Source organism: Caretta caretta, chromosome 4 (assembly GCF_965140235.1).
Source record: "Caretta caretta isolate rCarCar2 chromosome 4, rCarCar1.hap1, whole genome shotgun sequence".
Lineage (NCBI taxonomy): Eukaryota > Metazoa > Chordata > Testudines > Cheloniidae > Caretta > Caretta caretta.
The window spans coordinates 60,774,909-60,793,087 of NC_134209.1; positions in this window are offsets into that span (position 1 = coordinate 60,774,909).

Sequence of the window (18,179 nt, forward strand, 5' to 3'; positions counted from 1 at the left end):
GTGTGACTTTAAACAGGTCATGTAGGAAGTCTGTAGCAGAGTAGTGAATTGAATCTGTGTCCTATGAGTCCTAAGCTAGTTCCCTAGGGCCAGATTTTCAAAAGTAGTTAGATGCTTAAAAATGCAGATAGATTCCTAATAGGATCTTCAAAAGAGCCCTCTACATCTCTAGCCAACTAAATGCCTTTGAAAATTTGCCCCCTACCCATTGGGCCATCCTTCCTCTTTAGTCCTGTATGCCCTATTATGGTCACTATGAATAACAAGCCTGAAGAAAAGGTTAATATTTGAACTTCCGTAGTGGAAGGAAGTTTCACATTTTAGAAGCATGGCATCCAGCAAAGCAGGTGAAACAAAACACCAGGCTCAGAACAAAACACAGTCTTCAAATCATATATAGTGTACTGGTGTTTTTTTTGAGTGAAGAGGTCCCATTAATTCAAACTGAATTATTGACATAAGGGGAGTGGGGGGAGGGGGAGAAAAGAGAGAGAGAGACTGTGCATGCACACGCAGGCAAGGGTGAATATAGACTAAATGTGGTCACAAAAATGTCAAAGCCCCAAGCAAATCTTTGTCTCATTCATCCTACTCTAGTTGGACCTTGCCAAGTCTCCAGCAGAGGAAGCTGATCTGTTGCGGTGATCAAACCTTTCCCATTTTTTCAATGGAAAATATTTCACAGAAAGTGTCTGTTTTCCTTGAAAATTTTGAATTTTCAATCAGAAAACAAAAGCTGAATTGTTTTTGACTGAAAATGGATTTTTTTTTATCCAAATATTTCTCTTTTCAGGTTTTGGGTTTTCAACTAAAAATCAGAATTTTCCATTGAAAATTGTGACAAAAATCCATCTTTTGGATATTTTCTGCAGAAAAGACAAAATAAAACATTTTCTTACCTGACCAGCAATACTGAACACTAACACATTTAGCAACTGAGACACAGCAGAGGGGTTCTCAGTTCATCCAAATTTAAACACTGAGAAGCACAGCTAAAAGCCTGATCTAAAGCCCAGTTAATTCAGTGGAAAGATTTTCAGTGATTTCAAATAATTTTGGGTCAGGCCTGAGGAGAGTATGCAGTCTGTGAAAGATGGATAAAAATGAGCATGCTTTCTGAAAGAAAAGTACCTTCATCCTCACCATGATTTTCATAGGTTTATGTACATCCTACATACATTACTGATGATCCAGACAACATTTGGGTTAGCTTGAATATTTTATTCAGCTTTGTTGTGGGATTTAACTTTACTTTAAAATTTCAATTCCATCTGTAACCTCCCCCATGACTTTTTTTCAAAAAGTAAATCCAAATAAAAGAATTTCTTGGATTAAATCCAAGAAATCCATTAGAAGTTAGGAGTCTAAATCTAATGTCACAAGGAATGATTTGAAGTCACAGGAACAGACAGAAATAGCACAAGAAAGCTTTTTCTCACACACCGTCTAGCGTTCATCATTTGTGAGAGAAATCATAACAGGAAAACAGTAGAGCTCAGATATTTTTGTGCATTAAAAAAAATACATGCTATTCAACAGTATCTGGTTCAGTTTGTCTGTCTTTAAGAAAATAAAAGACAATACATTGGTTACTATCCTAATCAATCAGAAAGTATATAAATGTGTCTACATAATATGTAATGCTCCATCAAAAGGGCATGGGAATCAGATGTGATCTCTTGTGCTGCGTTATTCCAGCTATCCTATGTAGGTTCTTTTTCTGCACCTATCATTGTGGTATCTGAGTACCTTCTGAAACTAAGATTAACAAATAGATTAGCATCTGTCATGGGATATTTCATCTATATTTGTGCTCCGATAGAGAAAAGTTACCATGTGTATGGATTTTTTTTAAAAATCCATCTTTAAGTAGCTAATATGCTACAAGTTGCTTAGCAGGAAAGCAATTTAAAATAAATGAGTTTTACATTTGGATTGGAAAGTAATGGAGTTTGTTATCCTAAATGCTTACAGGAATTAATTCCACAGTCTGGGGCTAACCCTTGGGAAAGCAAAATATTATACAATTTAATTCGGTTTCCCACATTTGTCTTTATCTGGCCAAATTTGCAGTCCCTTTTTGTGAAAATTCTTCAACAGCTTGGCCCTGACCAGCAAAGCATGTCCTTAACTTGATACCCATGAACAGTCCAACTGAAGTCAATCAACTTGACTCTCATTTACACAAAGGCCACTTTATACTGGTCTGAAAGGTAATTTATACCTACTTCGAGGCTCCTTTATGTTGCCAGAGCAATGTAAAAGGGCCTTCTGTAACTATGAATAAAAATCTGGTCCAGTGAGACCCATTCACATGCTTCAAATTAAGCATGTGCTTAAGGCCCAGATTTTTAAAGGTATCTAGGTGTTGCTGCACTTCATGTTGCAAAACACAACTGATTTAGGAGCCTAAATCTAATGTTCCAAATGGATTTAGGCACCTAGTTGCTTATGGGACTTAGACTCCTGAGTGCCTAAATTCCTTTTGAAAATGAGATTTTGGCTTCTAAGACAGGTGTTGTAAAGTGAAGTGAAGCAAAACCCAAATACCTTTAAAGATCTGGCCCTAAGTGCTTTGTTGTTAAGGACCTAATGCTGCACTAAAGTAATTAGTGGGTGCTTTGCCATTGACTTTGATGGACACAGGACCAGGTCACAGATTTCTGTTTTGCTGGCATCTTGTGCTTTCAGTTATATAACACAGATTTGAAGCACTGCCCTTGATCCATTTTTATTGCCTGGTTGCCAACGCATCCTAAACCCCAAATTTGCCAGCTGAGTTTCATCAGTTAAAGTTATACTACTTTAGAGTTTTGTTGTTGTTTGCATTTGGCAATGGCCTACATTTTATTCTTTTCTATCTAGACCAACAGGGATAATATATAGAGGGGATTAACAACAAACTGAGAATGTGATTCATTCATACAGGCTGCATTTTTAGCTCAACGAACAAAGGGCCCCATGAGCATTATGGTTTTGTCATTTATTTATTTAATTTGTAAAGACCACTCTGAGCATTGAGGGATTGTGGGAATGGACAGAAACAAGGGAATAATAATCCTTTCCAATATTTCTTTTGAAGTGCAGACCTTGAGTTCCCTAATGGTGAGTCTTTCCCATGGATTAGTTACAGAAAGTCATTGGGCACACATCATATCTCAGTTAAAAAGAGAGAGGCCTCTTCCAAACATATTTTAAAAGACTTACTCCAATTGCAAAACAGCTGTTTCTCTATTAATATTGCACTGCTTAATGGATATGGAGAAAAAAGTATCAATTTTAGAACATCCAAGGTTATAAAAGCTTTTCTTCCATTCAGCAAGTGACTGCAGGGAGATGGCCTTTTCTTCAATATTTACACTAGAGTAAATAATACCAAGCCACTGTTGAAATTACCATATAAGTGTGGAGAGAAGAAATTAGATCAAATAAACCTGATTCATTTCCCTAGCACAAGCCTTAAAAAAAAAAGGTTTTAGAGAAGTGAAATGTGACCTAAATAGTTGAATCAAATATATGGCTTAGGATGAGTAATAACAGTCTTAAAACAATTCACCAGCATTCTAAATGGAGAATGTATCTTCAAGGATGATTTTTCTTTTTTCCCCGAAGGGATGTGTTAAGGGGAGTCAATCTTCTCAAGCCAAGCTCCTTTCACTAGCAGGGTTGCAGTTAGCTGTACTAGCCAAAACTGATCATGTTGAGCACTTTGAGTTTAAATGTGTAATGTATTTGCCTAGCAATTATTGAGAATTCATATAATGGACATTGTTGTGTCTGTTTATCCAAAAGTGCGGGCTGTGGTTAGTTCCCTCACTGCAAACTGTGGCATAAGGTCCATTGTTCAGTAGCCACAAATTACTAAACTAAACTACCACTGAACACCAAGATCAGAGTGGTCAGGTGCTTTCACCATAAAGACTGTCCGGTGAAAGAAAGGAAATCAGAAAGGCAGAAGGTGTTATTAGTTTGTATACTCAGCATTGTGGTTGTTCCAGGCTCTATTTTTGTTGTTGTTTTAGTTTTACATGTTCTTTCATGATCTTATTTCTGTTTATAATTATCATCAGAACTCTTTGTTTGGTGAGATTATCTCGCTCTCTCTTAGTTTCAGACGGAATTTCTGTTGTATCACCATTAATACAAATATTGTTCTCAGATAGTCTTTTAAAGTCCTATTCTAAGGAATACATGTAATTTGTCATTGAGTGAAGACATCATGGTGGCAATTTAAGACCCAGAACACTAATACTATTTGACTCTCTTCCAACCCAAACACAGCTGGCTGAGAATTGATCTTCCAACGTAATGCAGCGTTGGCATGCTTGCACTGTGAACAGTAGGCTGCCTGTCAGCCTTCACCACTGCCAGGCAGTACTAATAACATAATATGATATAGGCTTACAAACTTGCTTCTCTGTAAATGACAGCAGAGAATAACCCTGCACACTTTTTCTTGACTTCACTGTGAGTGATAATGCTATCTCATCGATGTTTCTTCCTAGGAAAGCTAAATGAGCATTTTTTAAAATAAAATTACACTTTTGCCTTTGAAACCCTTGATTGAATCCAGGATGGGGAAGTTCTGCTTCCATTTCTGTACATGACAGGCTAGGTTCTCTGCTGCACCCAATAAGGTCTGGGTGCAGATGAGGCAGGGGGTACAGAGGAACTGTATGTACCTGATCTGGGTCCAGTTCTGCATCAGCCTCTTCCCAATCATAGTTTAGAATAATCTCAGGGCTGCTATGAACTATATTGTTTGAGAACAACCACTGGGGTCATCAAAATCCATGCCCCCTATCTTTAAGCTGTACCCCATACATAGGTTGGGGGCAAGGCAAGGTGCTTCTTTATAGTACCTAATGATTCCTAAATACTGGGGAAATCCTCCTCACTTTGCTAGATCTGCTAGGTAGACTGTTCCTTTGCACTGGCAGAATGTCACAAAGAGACTGAAGCACAGGATCAGAGTCAGATGGCAAAATTATTTCCTTAATTCATCAAAAGCCGTCTATGATAAATAGATCCAATCACCTAGATCTGTACCTCACACAGGTTATTCTAACTGTTATAAACTATGGTTTCAAAAAGCACCTGCATCTGAGATAACTAATAAGTTATGGGATGTGTCAGTTAATGATTAGTAAACAAAAGATATTAGTATAAAGACATTTGAAATTAACCTCAAACAGAAAGTTTAACTTTTACTGAAGAACACATTTTCCAGGATGAGGAAATATTGCTCTTAAAGTTTTGGTTCTGAGTAACTGATGGGACACTTTATAGCCTTTTAAATAGAGATGGACTTGAGGGATATAATTCAGGTCCAGATCTGGTTTTGAAATTCAGTAGGAGTTATAGGATCTCTATTTCTCTGAAAATCAGGCCACTTGTGTTTAGGCATCTAAACCATAAGTACCTAAGAAAGTATCTAACTTTAAGCAGGGAAATGAATTGGACTATTCACGTTCTTAAAGTTGGCCCCATCCTTAATTAACTTAATGAACGAGGGCCTAAATATGGATTTAAAAGCTTAATTTTAAGCACCCAAATTTGAAAAATGTTGGCCTAAATGTTCCACTTGTTTCTTTTCAAATCTATTCTGCACTACAGAAATATTGAACGGGGAGAAGGAAAAGAAGAATAAAAAAACAGCTTCTCTTTTTGTTTGCAGCACAAGAATAATATATTGTGTCCTCTCTGCTGACTTTATCAGTAAACTATCAAACACTATTCTCTGATCTGTGCTAACATCATCCAAAGATGCTGCTGCAGTAAGAAAGATATTAAAGTGCTATATAAATGGAAGTTGTTAAATTAAAACCGTCTGGACTGGATTTTGTTCCATTTAAAAGATGGGAAAACAAATCAATGTTGCCAAATGGAAGAGGATAAAATCAATATGGGGGGAGGGAAATGCATTTTCGAGGCATTAAAAACCTGAAGAGACTAAAAAGAAAGTTTAAAAAACTCTAAACAATTACCTTGCTGCATCATTTAAATCAAAGTAGATGGCATTTATAGTATGTTAGACATAAGATATTACCAGGCATCCAAAATAAAGTAGTACTGAGTATTGCAGTTTTCTGATAATGTGCCTCTAAAGATCTGAAACTTAAGCTGACTTTTGTGACCCATCTGGCAGTGATTTATAGAAGCAATGATTCCTCTTCCTCCCCCAATGTTCCTTCCTACTATAATTAAAGTTGGGCTCTCAGTTAAAGTCCTTCATGTTTATGTAGGGTTAAAAAACAACAAAAATCTATTGATGACCAATCCTATGACATTTTATTTCATAGGATCCTACCTACTTGTTGAAAGGTGGCAAGAATCGCTACTGATCAAAATTTAAATTTACAATATTATACCTTAGATGATTCTCACATTTTCCTGTAAGAAGTTCCAAAAAGTACACGCAGCAAATCCACTGGGTTCAGAGAGAAGGGGGGCGGATGCAGAAACTCCCACAGAGGGAGACAATTTGAATAAAGGCAAAGTTCAGGGATTGGCATACGACTTTATATTCTATTACATCATGCCATGCCTTCATACTGTTATGGTTTCCAAGGAGTCAGGAAATATATAGATGCCAGAAGTAGGTTATTTCCTTCTTGGTAGAGAGTAAGTGGACACAGATTCAGAATATTATTTCCCTAATCTATTTTTAGTTACAGTATGTGCATAAAAGTGTTGCTATTGCTGTCAGTAAAATAGATATTTACAGAAAAAGTAACGGCAAAGCCTCAGCAAAGAAGCAAAGACCGATATGGGGCCATTTACAGAACTTAAGCAAAAACTGCTCGACCCGCAAATTCCCAGACAGACTGAAGTTTCTCTGTGTGTCTTAAAATCCTCGCAAACATGTACCTAGGTTGTCAGTTAAAATTAAACACTCCCCCAGATGATGTGTGTCAGGGGCTTAGATAGGTTTATACGGGGTGGGGGTGGGGAACCCACACAATCCTGCAGCAGTGAATCTCGGAGCCTGGCTCAAGTGACCTTGGCTCATGCTATGGGACTAATATAGCAGTGTAGACGTTCCTGCTAGGGCTGGAGCCTGAGTTCTGAGGCCCTCGCCTCTTGCTAGCTCTCAGAACTGGGCTCCAGCCCAAGTGGGAACATTTACGCTGCTATTTTTAACCCCTATAGCTCAAGCCCAAGTTAGTTGACCCAGGCTCTGAGACTTGCAGTCTCTTTTGTTTTTGTTTTGCAGCATAGGTGAACCATTAGAGTCAAAGATAAAATCAAACTGTCTAAGGACTGACATGGGCCCAGTCAGCCACCTACACTGGGTTTGAATTTGGTCCAAGATGTTTTTGGTGTTGCTTACCACCCCTTGCCCCTGGTTGCCGGGAGCCAATCTAAAAAAGAAGCAGCAAGCTACAAGCCAAAAACTAGCCAACAAGCAACTCACAAGCCAATTAAGCCAAAAACAAGCCCAATTTCTGCATTTTTTTTGCAGGTTTGGAATGTCTGCTATATTTATGTTACCCTTGGATCTGGCATAAATATTAGCTGATAACTGCCTACCAGCAGTTGTTAGTTATTTTTTTCCACTCAAGCACCTTTAAGAATTAAGCTAATGATAGGTCTGTGAGTCTGCCGTGCTGTTAACCTCCTCTGCAGGTTCTTATCTCCCATATCTATTTCAGTGATATTATCTGTTCCACATCTTTCCTACCTTTTCTATTGTATCAAGTCACAAAGATGTGGATCTTGCAAACCAGAGTCACTCGAATTTTGCAGTACTTCTGCACAAATGTCTACGGCAAAAGACGACAAAATCTGTGGCAGTAAAAACTATAGGCTAATTCTGAATTTGAGCACAAGGGTCCCCACTGAGGTAAATGGGAACTATGCACTGGGCTCTAATGGCAAAATTTGACCCTGTATCAGTAGTTGTGCATCCTAAACAGCATACTTCAAGGATCATTCTTTGATTTTCATATTTCTATGCTCATGAAATCATTCACTGCCTGTGGAATTTATTGAAATATTTCAGCACTTTGTATTGTAGCTGTCAAGGTTCCTCCCCCACTCTGAACTCTAGGGTACAGATGTGGGGACCTGCATGAAAAAACCTCCTAAGCTTATCTTTACCAGCTTAGGTCAAAACTTCCCCAAGGTACAAAATATTCCCCCCCGTTGTCCTTGGACTGGCCGCTACCACCACCAAACTAATACTGGTTACTGGGGAAGAGCTGTTTGGACGCGTCTTTCCCCCCAAAATACTTCCCAAAACCTTGCACCCCACTTCCTGGACAAGGTTTGGTAAAAGCCTCACCAATTTGCCTAGGTGACTACAGACCCAGACCTTTGGATCTTAAGAACAATGAACAATCCTCCCAACACTTGCACCCCCCTTTTCCTGGGAAATGTTGGATAAAAAGCCTCACCAATTTGCATAGGTGACCACAGACCCAAACCCTTGGATCTGAGAACAATGAAAAAGCATTCAGTTTTTTACAAGAAGACTTTTAATAAAAAATAGAAGTAAATAGAAATAAAGAAATCCCTCCTGTAAAATCAGGATGGTAGATATCTTACAGGGTAATTAGATTCAAAAACATAGAGAACCCCTCTAGGCAAAACCTTAAGTTACAAAAAAGATACACAGACAGAAATAGTTATTCTATTCAGCACAATTCTTTTCTCAGCCATTTAAAGAAATCATAATCTAACACATACCTAGCTAGATTACTTACTAAAAGTTCTAAGACTCCATTCCTGTTCTGTCCCTGGCAAGAGCAGCATACAGACAGACACAGACCCTTTGTTTCTCTCCCTCCTCCCAGCTTTTGAAAGTATCTTGTCTCCTCATTGGTCATTTTGGTCAGGTGCCAGCGAGGTTACCTTTAGCTTCTTAACCCTTTACAGGTGAGAGGAGCTTTCCCCTGGCCAGGAGGGATTTCAAAGGGGTTTACCCTTCCCTTTATATTTATGACAGTAGCACAGGAAGGAATAAAAAAGGAGAGCAGGTTTTGGCTTTATGCAGAGAATCCTGTTGTGATTTTCCTTCTGATGAAGAAAACGATCCCATCGGATATCCTCAAAAATACAACCGGTATTTTCAAATCCAGTGAAGATTACTGCTGTTTTGAAGAATATATAAACCACTTGAATAAGAGCAGAGGTTCATTCGTGAACCATACTTCCCTCCACATCACAATTATAAAGGACACCTCATTCTCCCTTCATGATAACATAAGTTTCCTATCACCTACAACAGTTGCTGCATTGCAGAATAATACTAGAAATGTGTTTAAAGTATTTTAGCCTCTTTTACTTTGCTTTCACAGCTGGAAACAATGAGAAGAGCTAGCATCAATATGACCAGCCAGGTATCCTTAAGCCATGTAAGCAAGTGCTAAATGGATGACTGGTATGGGGAGGGGGAGGAGGGAGAGCAGTTTGGGAACCACAGCTGTGGGGTGAACTGCTTTTGTACTATATTCTCCTTCATCTCTTAATTAAATGGCAAGTATAGAATTCCAGATTTTGCAAACCTCTAGGTTAGTAAGTGATGCAAGTATTAGGAACTTCACCAGATGCTGAGCAATCAACAGCTGCTAGCTCAGCCTTAAGTAGACCGGCAGCACGATTAAAAACCTGAGACACTACTTCAGGGTATGGAAGAGAAGATTTTTTTTAGGTGTACTAAGTTATGTTATTGTGGTTTTTATACATCATATAATGGCTTTTAAAAGTGTAATAGGAGTCCCGGCTCTCCAACCACATGACCCTACTATTGTTTTTGCTGCACATGGTGGTATGAAATATTACTTTTAAAAGGATTTCAAATGATGTGGTTAAAGAAAATATAGCAACATTATTTCAAAGCCTAATGAAAAATAGTCTCCTCCACCCTGACTCAACCACCCACCTATTAAACAAGCCAACTTCCCATTAACTCTGGGCTAGCTGCTACAAGAGAAAAGCTAGAAGCGGCCTGGTCTAGTCTGAGTTGTTGTGACCCTACAGAAAAATCAAGAGAGGTTAGAAGAACGAATTCAGTGATTTCTTTAAGTGAACCACAGTTAAAAAAATAAATTCTTCCCTCACCTCCCCTTTGCAGTTGCCCATACCTATTCACCATCACACAACATCCCTATAGCAACTACAACAGTCACTATCATGAAAAAAAGAGCATTAGGAAAGATGTTTTAAGTACCTTCTAATGCAATTTAGTAGCTGGAAACAGAGGGGAGCCTTCAATGCATAATCATCTAGCTCTCTGCTCACCAACAAGTGTTCTGCAGACCACAGAGCAAAGTTGGAGAATTCACTGAGTTAGAAGGCCTCACAGACACTTTCTACGCTTTTATATGCCCTTTTCTGCAAGTTGAGGAAAGTTTATTCATCTAGACACTGTAACCAAAGTTACCGAGCATGCCCCTTTCTATGTGATGGGGGTTTGGTGTGAGACGTTGCAATCTTTAAAGAAATTACTGAGACTTATTTCCCTAAAATTTCCCATTGCTCCTACCACCAATGCAGCTCCACCAGCAGTAACAAAGGTGAGAACTAGTGTAGATAAGATACCAGCAGTCACTATTGTGTTCTAGACCTGATCGGCAATGAATTTGACACCATATTGGATAAAACACCTGTGCCCAGTCTATACACACACCATTGCCTACCACTGGTAGAGATGCCCTGCTAATAGCACCAATAAATATTTTAGAGGTTAAAAAAAAAAGATGATAGTGTAAACACCTCCCTTCATGGCTGCTCTGGGTGGCTGGTTGGTGTCTCAGCATCAGATACTTTCCTAAACATTTCTAGAATGAAGAACTACTCACTTAGATTAAAAGCGCAGACTCAGGTTTCTGAGACACTGACAAATGACATTGACAAATGAATCAGAGGAATGTAGCCTGTTCTAGAGCCTCTGTAGCAAGCTGTCAGTTTTACAGCAAAATTCCATGGCTGTGGAAACACGAAGCCTTGAGGCTTCTGATACCATCCTATTGTTTTTAAAACATTAAACATTAAAATAAGTATCTACCTACCTACCTGAATTTATAGTTCTTACTCAGACACAGATAGGTTACTAGATAATGCAGGTCTTCTGACTAACAGATTACAACTAATAGCCAGTACTAATTGATCTAAATATCCAGAGACATAAAAATGAACTAAAAGAAAATCAGCCATTTAAAAAAATTAGGAAAATACTCTTTATGAAATCCCAGCCCCATTGAAATCAATTGGAGTTTTGGTATTGGCTTCAATAGGGCCAGATATGTTTAAAATTAGATAGAGGAAAATAAATTAACAAAAAATAGAGGCAAATGGACAAAGGTTTAAAAAAAAGAGGAAAGTGAGAAGATAAAAGCAATCCTGCTTTTCTTCCTTTTTTTCCCACACTATTACATTTATGTTGTTTGTTTAAGACCAGACCGTACACTTGATCCACATGGGTGGGTCAGAACAGGGTCCATTGAAATTAATGGACAGGAAGCGCTAGTCACCTGAGTATGTACCTAGAGCCCATGGAAAAACTGTACTTTGGATTGCTAGCCTGTCCTGCCACCTACAACACTGCAGCTACACTTCAATTTTTAGTGTGATAACTTGATTAGACCTAGCATACATGTGTCTCTCCGAGATGGAAATTACACTTCCAGCTCAAAGTGTAAATGTACCCAAGTGGCTGCAGGAGTCTGTCACACAGATCAGATTGCCAGCTCAGGGCCTTATGGCTTGTCTATGTGGCAAAATTAACCAGAATAGCTATTGTGAAATAAACTATTCCACACTAGCGTCTCCAGAACAGCTCCCCATATATACATGCTATTCCAAAATAAAAGTCACTTTATTTCAGAATAATGTAGTGCACTTCCAAAGTGAAATAATTAGTCTGGAATAAAAAGTTTTTAATCCCAGAATTGAGTATTCAGATGAGAAGGTATTTCTCCAGTAGTTTATTCTGGAATAATTATTCCAGTTAATTTTCTCATGCAGACAAGCCCAAAAACTGTAAGTTGTTCAGGACAGGAATATGTCTTGTTGTATATTTATAATGAACCTAATGCTCTTTTGTGCCATATATAAAAGTAATAAATCATTAATAAATCATAGCTCTGCTGTGTCAGCGTGCCAATGTCGTACTAGTGAGTAGAGAGAGACAACCAGTTCTCCCTGCTTCAGTGAGCTAAAGAGCCAAGATGTCAGTGCAATTGGTACTTACAGGACTGTGCTGAGACATTGGTGCTTAAAGGACTTCCTTGTGTACTGAGGCAGCATCATCCTGGAAGTCCTGACAGGAGAGCCCTTTAGACACTGATGCCTTGGCACAAAAGGACTTGGCTCCCCAACACAAGCCCAGTTCGACACAGGAACTGTGAGTGCGGGTAACAGCCTCTCTCTCCCACATCGTTGCCTACCCCTCGTCTCTTCAAATCCCTGCTCAGCCTCTCATTTCCTGCCAAACTCTACTAGCTCACTCCCACTGCCCTCCAAATCTCCACTTGTGCCCAATGCTTCCCAGAGCTCCATTTCTCCCCTAGAGATCCTCTGCTCTCCAGTACCCCAGTTTCTACCCAGCTTGCCCCTCCTTCTCACTAGGGTCTGTGCAGAGAATAGCTGAGAAGTCAGAAGCAGACACTGAAAATTGGAAGTTGCTGACAGATGTGAGAAATTCTGATGGCTAATGGGTGACATTCAGTTAGGATATCCTGAATAACTGAGCTAATTCTTTAGGTGTTTAAATTAAACATTTCTAAAGCAATCTGTGCCAATAGGTGCTGGGGGGTGCTACTGCACCCCTTGTCTTTAAATGGTTTCCATTATGTACAGGGTTGACAGTTTGGTTCAATGGCTCTCAGCACCCCAACTATAAAAATTGTTCCAGCACTCTTGTCTATGCCCAAGATGTTATCAGAAGAGAGAGAGAGATGTGGTTGTTTAGCTGTGAGTACCCAAGAAATATGAGAGAAACATGGTCACATTTCAGAAAGAAACAACTTTTAAATGTTTCCTCTGCAAAATTTGAAAATATTTTAATTGGAACAATAGATTGAAATTTCTATGGTCTTCTGAAGACTTACTGTGCCAAGTTTGGAAATTAAATTCAACCATTGAAGTATCAAATGGAGAGACTTTAGTCCCGCTTTCACTGGAAATTACATTGCAATTTTAACTGTGGAGTTCCTACTCACACCTTCATAATAAAATCATTTTGGAACTGGACTTCTTAAATGGTTTATTCCAGTCAAACTGACTTTCCACAGTAATTTAGAAAGACAAGGTGGATGAAGTAATGTCTTCTATTGGAGCAACTTCTGTTGGCGAGAGAGACAAGCTGTTGAGCTTACACCAAGCTCTTCTTCAGGTCTGGGAAAGGTACTTAGCCCTGGTCTACGCTAGGTCGGGGGGTCGACCTAAGATACGCAACTTCAGCTACACGAATAGTGTAGCTGAAGTCGGCGTATCTTAGGTTGACTTACCTGGTCATTAGGACGGTGGCGAGTCGACTGCTGCCGCTCCCACATCGACTCCGCTTTCACCTCTCGCAAGCTGGAGCTCCAGAGTCGATGGGGAGCGCGTTCGGGGATCAATTTATTGCATCTAGATGAGAAGCGATAGATCGATCACTACCTGCTGATCAGAGTGTGAGGGACTCTAAATACCTTTCCCAGACCTGAAGAAGAGCTCTATGTAAGCTTGAAGGTTTGTCTTTTTCACCAATAGAAGTTGGTCCAATAAAAGATATTATCTCCTCTCCCTTGTCTCTCTAATATCCTGGGACCAATATGGCTAAAACAACACTGCATAATTGCACAGTAATAGAAGACACTGGGTTTTGTAAGAAAATAGTTATTTTCCCAGACTAAAGATTGCTGGGAAGCTTATATTTTATTAAAGATACAGAAGAGGGCAGCTGTTGTCTTTGATTATGTTCGCTAAAGTAGGATTCAGTCTTAGTGTACCAAGAGAGCAAACTGGAATAAATTAATGCTCACCATGTGGGGACATGTGCAGATGATAAGGGTGATCACAGCTCCTCATTTCAATTATAATTTCAGCATGTTGCCACCACAGATGTCTGCCAAGCTTTAAAAAAAAAAAAAACAGATTTAAAACTATTGTTAGACCTTTATTTGGGATGGAGGAAAATCCTGAAATAAGAGGTTTTGCATGCACAAGTTAAATGAGCAGTCAAGTATTCCATATCTGAACTTACATTGCTTCACAATGACACTTTGGGCTTTTGTTTTAAGCAATGGAACTCTGCATGGGTAAATATTGAATATGTGAGAAATGAGAGAGGAAGCATTTTTATCAAACTTGATAGCACCTAACAAATATTTCCATGTATATTAATGGGCTGAAGAAGAGCTCTTTGTAGCTAGAAAGCTTGTCTTTTTCACCAACAGAAGTTGGTCCAAATAGGTTATTACCCTACCTATTTTGTCTGTCTCATATATACTAAAACAAAATCTGTGTCACAAATGAACTAAACTGAAGCTGTGTAATCCAGTGCTAGAGCTAACTGTACAATTCCACCAGTTGTAGAAATGAGAGGCTTAAAACTAATAGTAACACACTTGATTCAGAGGAGTTTGAAATAGCTGGTCTTAGATTTACAGGGGGACGTGCGTGAGGAAAATCTAATTCCTTTCTAGCATTTAAAGAGTAAATGTGTATTATTTGGACTCAAGATATTGCTAGCTAGAGTAATGTCTCTCTAGCTAAGAGTTTCTACAATTGCTACATGTAAGTAATACCCCTATGTCATTTCCAAATCTTATTCATTGTTGTGGTTGGGGAGGGAGGAGAAGAGGCGTATTATGAGGGGCCTGATCCTGAGCTGATCTGCTGCACAGCATGGAAGATGGAACTGAAGGGCTTTATGCACTTTTGCAAATAAACAGAGAAACATTTTAGATGTAAAATGGCAATCCATGTCCTGTACAAACCAAAAGCTTTGAATGTATTTACATGGGTCTGAAAGCCTAAGGGCAAGAGGAACTTTATGCAGTAACTCTCTCTTCTTTGTGTCTTTTTCTTGGATGCTTCTTTGTTTCTGGTCTATTGAGTAACCTGCGGGAACAATGGGACTGGTGGTAATATTAAACCAGGTCTTGGTGGTACAGATAAGGTTGGGTCTCATCCAAAACCAGACCATGGATGGTGCCGGGTTGCAGATGGCTTGACCTTTCATTCATCTGTGAGGGCTTAAGGCAGGGGAATTCTGCTTACCTAGTAGCTGGTGTTTTGTATGAAGAAATTGATAAAGGAATTGGTTTCAAATGCCTTACACGTCTATTCATAGGGTGTGGCATTTTTGTGCACTGTCTTCCTACTAAGATGTAGTTAAGTTGGGGATATTGGAGTCCCAGGTCCCCTGAAAGTGGACCTGGCAATGTTGTGCTGCTCAGGGTGTTTCATAGTGGTCTGCATCAACAGGAGAGATAAGTGACTTGCTCCAGGTTAAAATGTAGCTGAGTAGCAGTCAGGAATTAGCACCCAGCCATCATGACTGCTGTTTCTCTACTCTATCCGGTAGAGTCTACACCTTTGTGAGTATGGTAGATCAACTAGTTGGACTGATACAATAGGTACCATCATCAGGGAAACAATTAGTCAGTTATGGTATCTGAATTTTATCACAGAATTGAGACTGCAGTGGTAAAGTCAAATACTATGGCACAATACATGTTGTATTTATAGTAGTGTGTATATAGCATAGAGAATTAGCAGAAGCTGCGGAATGAATAAATGGTATATAAATTAGCAAACTGATCTGCCAGAATGTGAAATGATTTGGAGGAAATATCACACATCTATGCAGCCAATACATATATAGACACTGCCTGCTTCTAAGAAGAAAAATTGCTTTGAGAAGAGCTTTGGAATGTGAAGACTTATTTTCTTATTTTGTGCTTATTATGCTATTTCCATTTTTAGCAATTGGTATGCCATTTCCAATATACATACAACTCCTGCTGTTACCATTCATAATCAATGTCACATTTATCTGTGGGAAAGAACTGACTTGTTTTATTTGCATAGCATGCTGCTTTTGCAGAGCTAGAAGAATATGGGAAATATCAAAGGATCCATGTTTCTGAATTGTTTATGTATTGTTACTGACATGACACTAAATATGTAACTTTCGTCTTTATATGTGGGTATCAGGGTTTTTATTAACTTCTCTCACCATATTCTTGCAGGGAGAAGGATTCAAAATTGCAGTATTCTCTTTTTTCCTTCCCCCCAGTTCTTGTGTCCATCCTCACATATGGAGGTGTACACACCATACCAGAATTATCCCTAAATTTTCACACCCTCTTCCATATTGTCAGTATTTTATCTCCTGACCTATCCTTTCATACCCTTTCTCCCCCTACCAACTCCTAAGCAGCACATAATTAGGACTACAGCAAAACCCCAGCAGCATTAAAAGAATCATTCAGAAAGAAAGTTATCAGCCAGCCACATGCAAACTGTCGTTTCTGTTGTGCCATTTTTAAAGCTGCAAGTGCAACAATTCCACACAGCTTCTGACCAGTGAACATTCAATGTTTGAATGAGGATTGTGCAGGCTCGCTGAGGCAGTATGAGCAGTCAGGTGATCTGGAGATTGTGTACAATCTTATAGAATCATTGGATGCCACTCACCAGGCTCAATGGGAGGAAGCGACAGTGGCGCTTGACTTTAAATGGTCAAGCCCAGAGAGCTGGAGCTTTTTTTGTAGATTAGGTGTGGCTCAACATCCATGTGTACAAAGCAGGCCAGGCAATTACTCCAAATCAGATTATCAGTCATCTGCTGAAGGTCTTCAAAGCTCATGTTGATGGAGTTCTCAAACGACATGTACAAACGACAAGTGGCATCATTTTTTAAGGAGTAATCCAGTCAATATTAAGATGGAGCCATTCACTGGACTGGAACTGGATAAAGTGCTGAATGATTTAAAAATGGGTACAACTCTCAGATATGACAGAATTGCACCTGAATTCATGAAATATCTGTGTCCTTACGCTCAGCAATGGCTTGTTCGTTTTTTCCAAAGAATTCTGCAGAAATCCAAACTGCCTAGAATCTGGCACCAAGCGAAGATCACTATCTTGCTGAAACCTGGAAAGGCCCACACTTCCCTTCAAGTTACAGGCCAGTTTTACTTCTAAGCATCTGCTTTAAGGTGCTTCGAGTGTCTGATTTCACAAATAATTTCACCAGCTATGGAAGGTATGATGGCACCAGAGCAAGCTGTTTTTTGCTGCAGTTGTAGAACATGCGATCAAGTCCTGACACTTACAACTTTCATTAAAAATGGATGCCAACATAATCTCAAGATTGTTTCTGTTTTCCTGGACCTGACCGTGGCATACAATAAGATTTGACACATAGGCATTTTGGTGAAATTGTCTAGAACTATGCCAAGTTGGTTAGTATGTGCAATGGCTCTGTTTCTGAGAAATCTGTATTGGTGAAAGAACAAGTATTTGGAGGCACCAGAAGAACAGCTTCCCACAAGGATCTGTATCATCTCCAACATTATTCAGTTTATATTCGAATGACCTACCATACACCGGGTCTTGCAAGTTTATTTATGTAGACGACATATGCCTCGACACCCAGTTATACTCCTTTGAGATACTTGAGTGTGTCCAGGATGCAGATATGACAGCTATTATTGTCATTTATGGCACCTGATCCCAAGTGGAAGTAAGACTGTTTTGAGCATCTTCCACTTACATCATACACAAGCAGGCAGAGAACTGAACAGAATTCTCAATGGTCAGTGAATTAACCAAAATTCACACCCTGTCTCTAAAGTGTCACATTGGATAGAATTCTCACATATCATGGACCATCTTATAAAGACAACAATTAAGGTCAAAATGCACAACAACCTGCTCAGAAAACTGATCAGAACGACATCGGGCATCAACACCAAATGTTGCACACTTCAGCTTTGGCACTCTGTTATTCAGCTGCAGAATATTGAGCTCCAATATGGACTCACTCATCTCACACAAAGATGATTGACATACAACTTAGTTCCACCATGCATATTATGTCAGGTACACTTAAATCTACTCCTCTATCACAGTTACCAGTTCTCTGCAATATTGCTCCACCCAGTGTTCACAGAGTGGAAAACATATCAAAGCTCATGATGAAATTGCATAATATGCCACATCTACTGTTAATTAAAGAC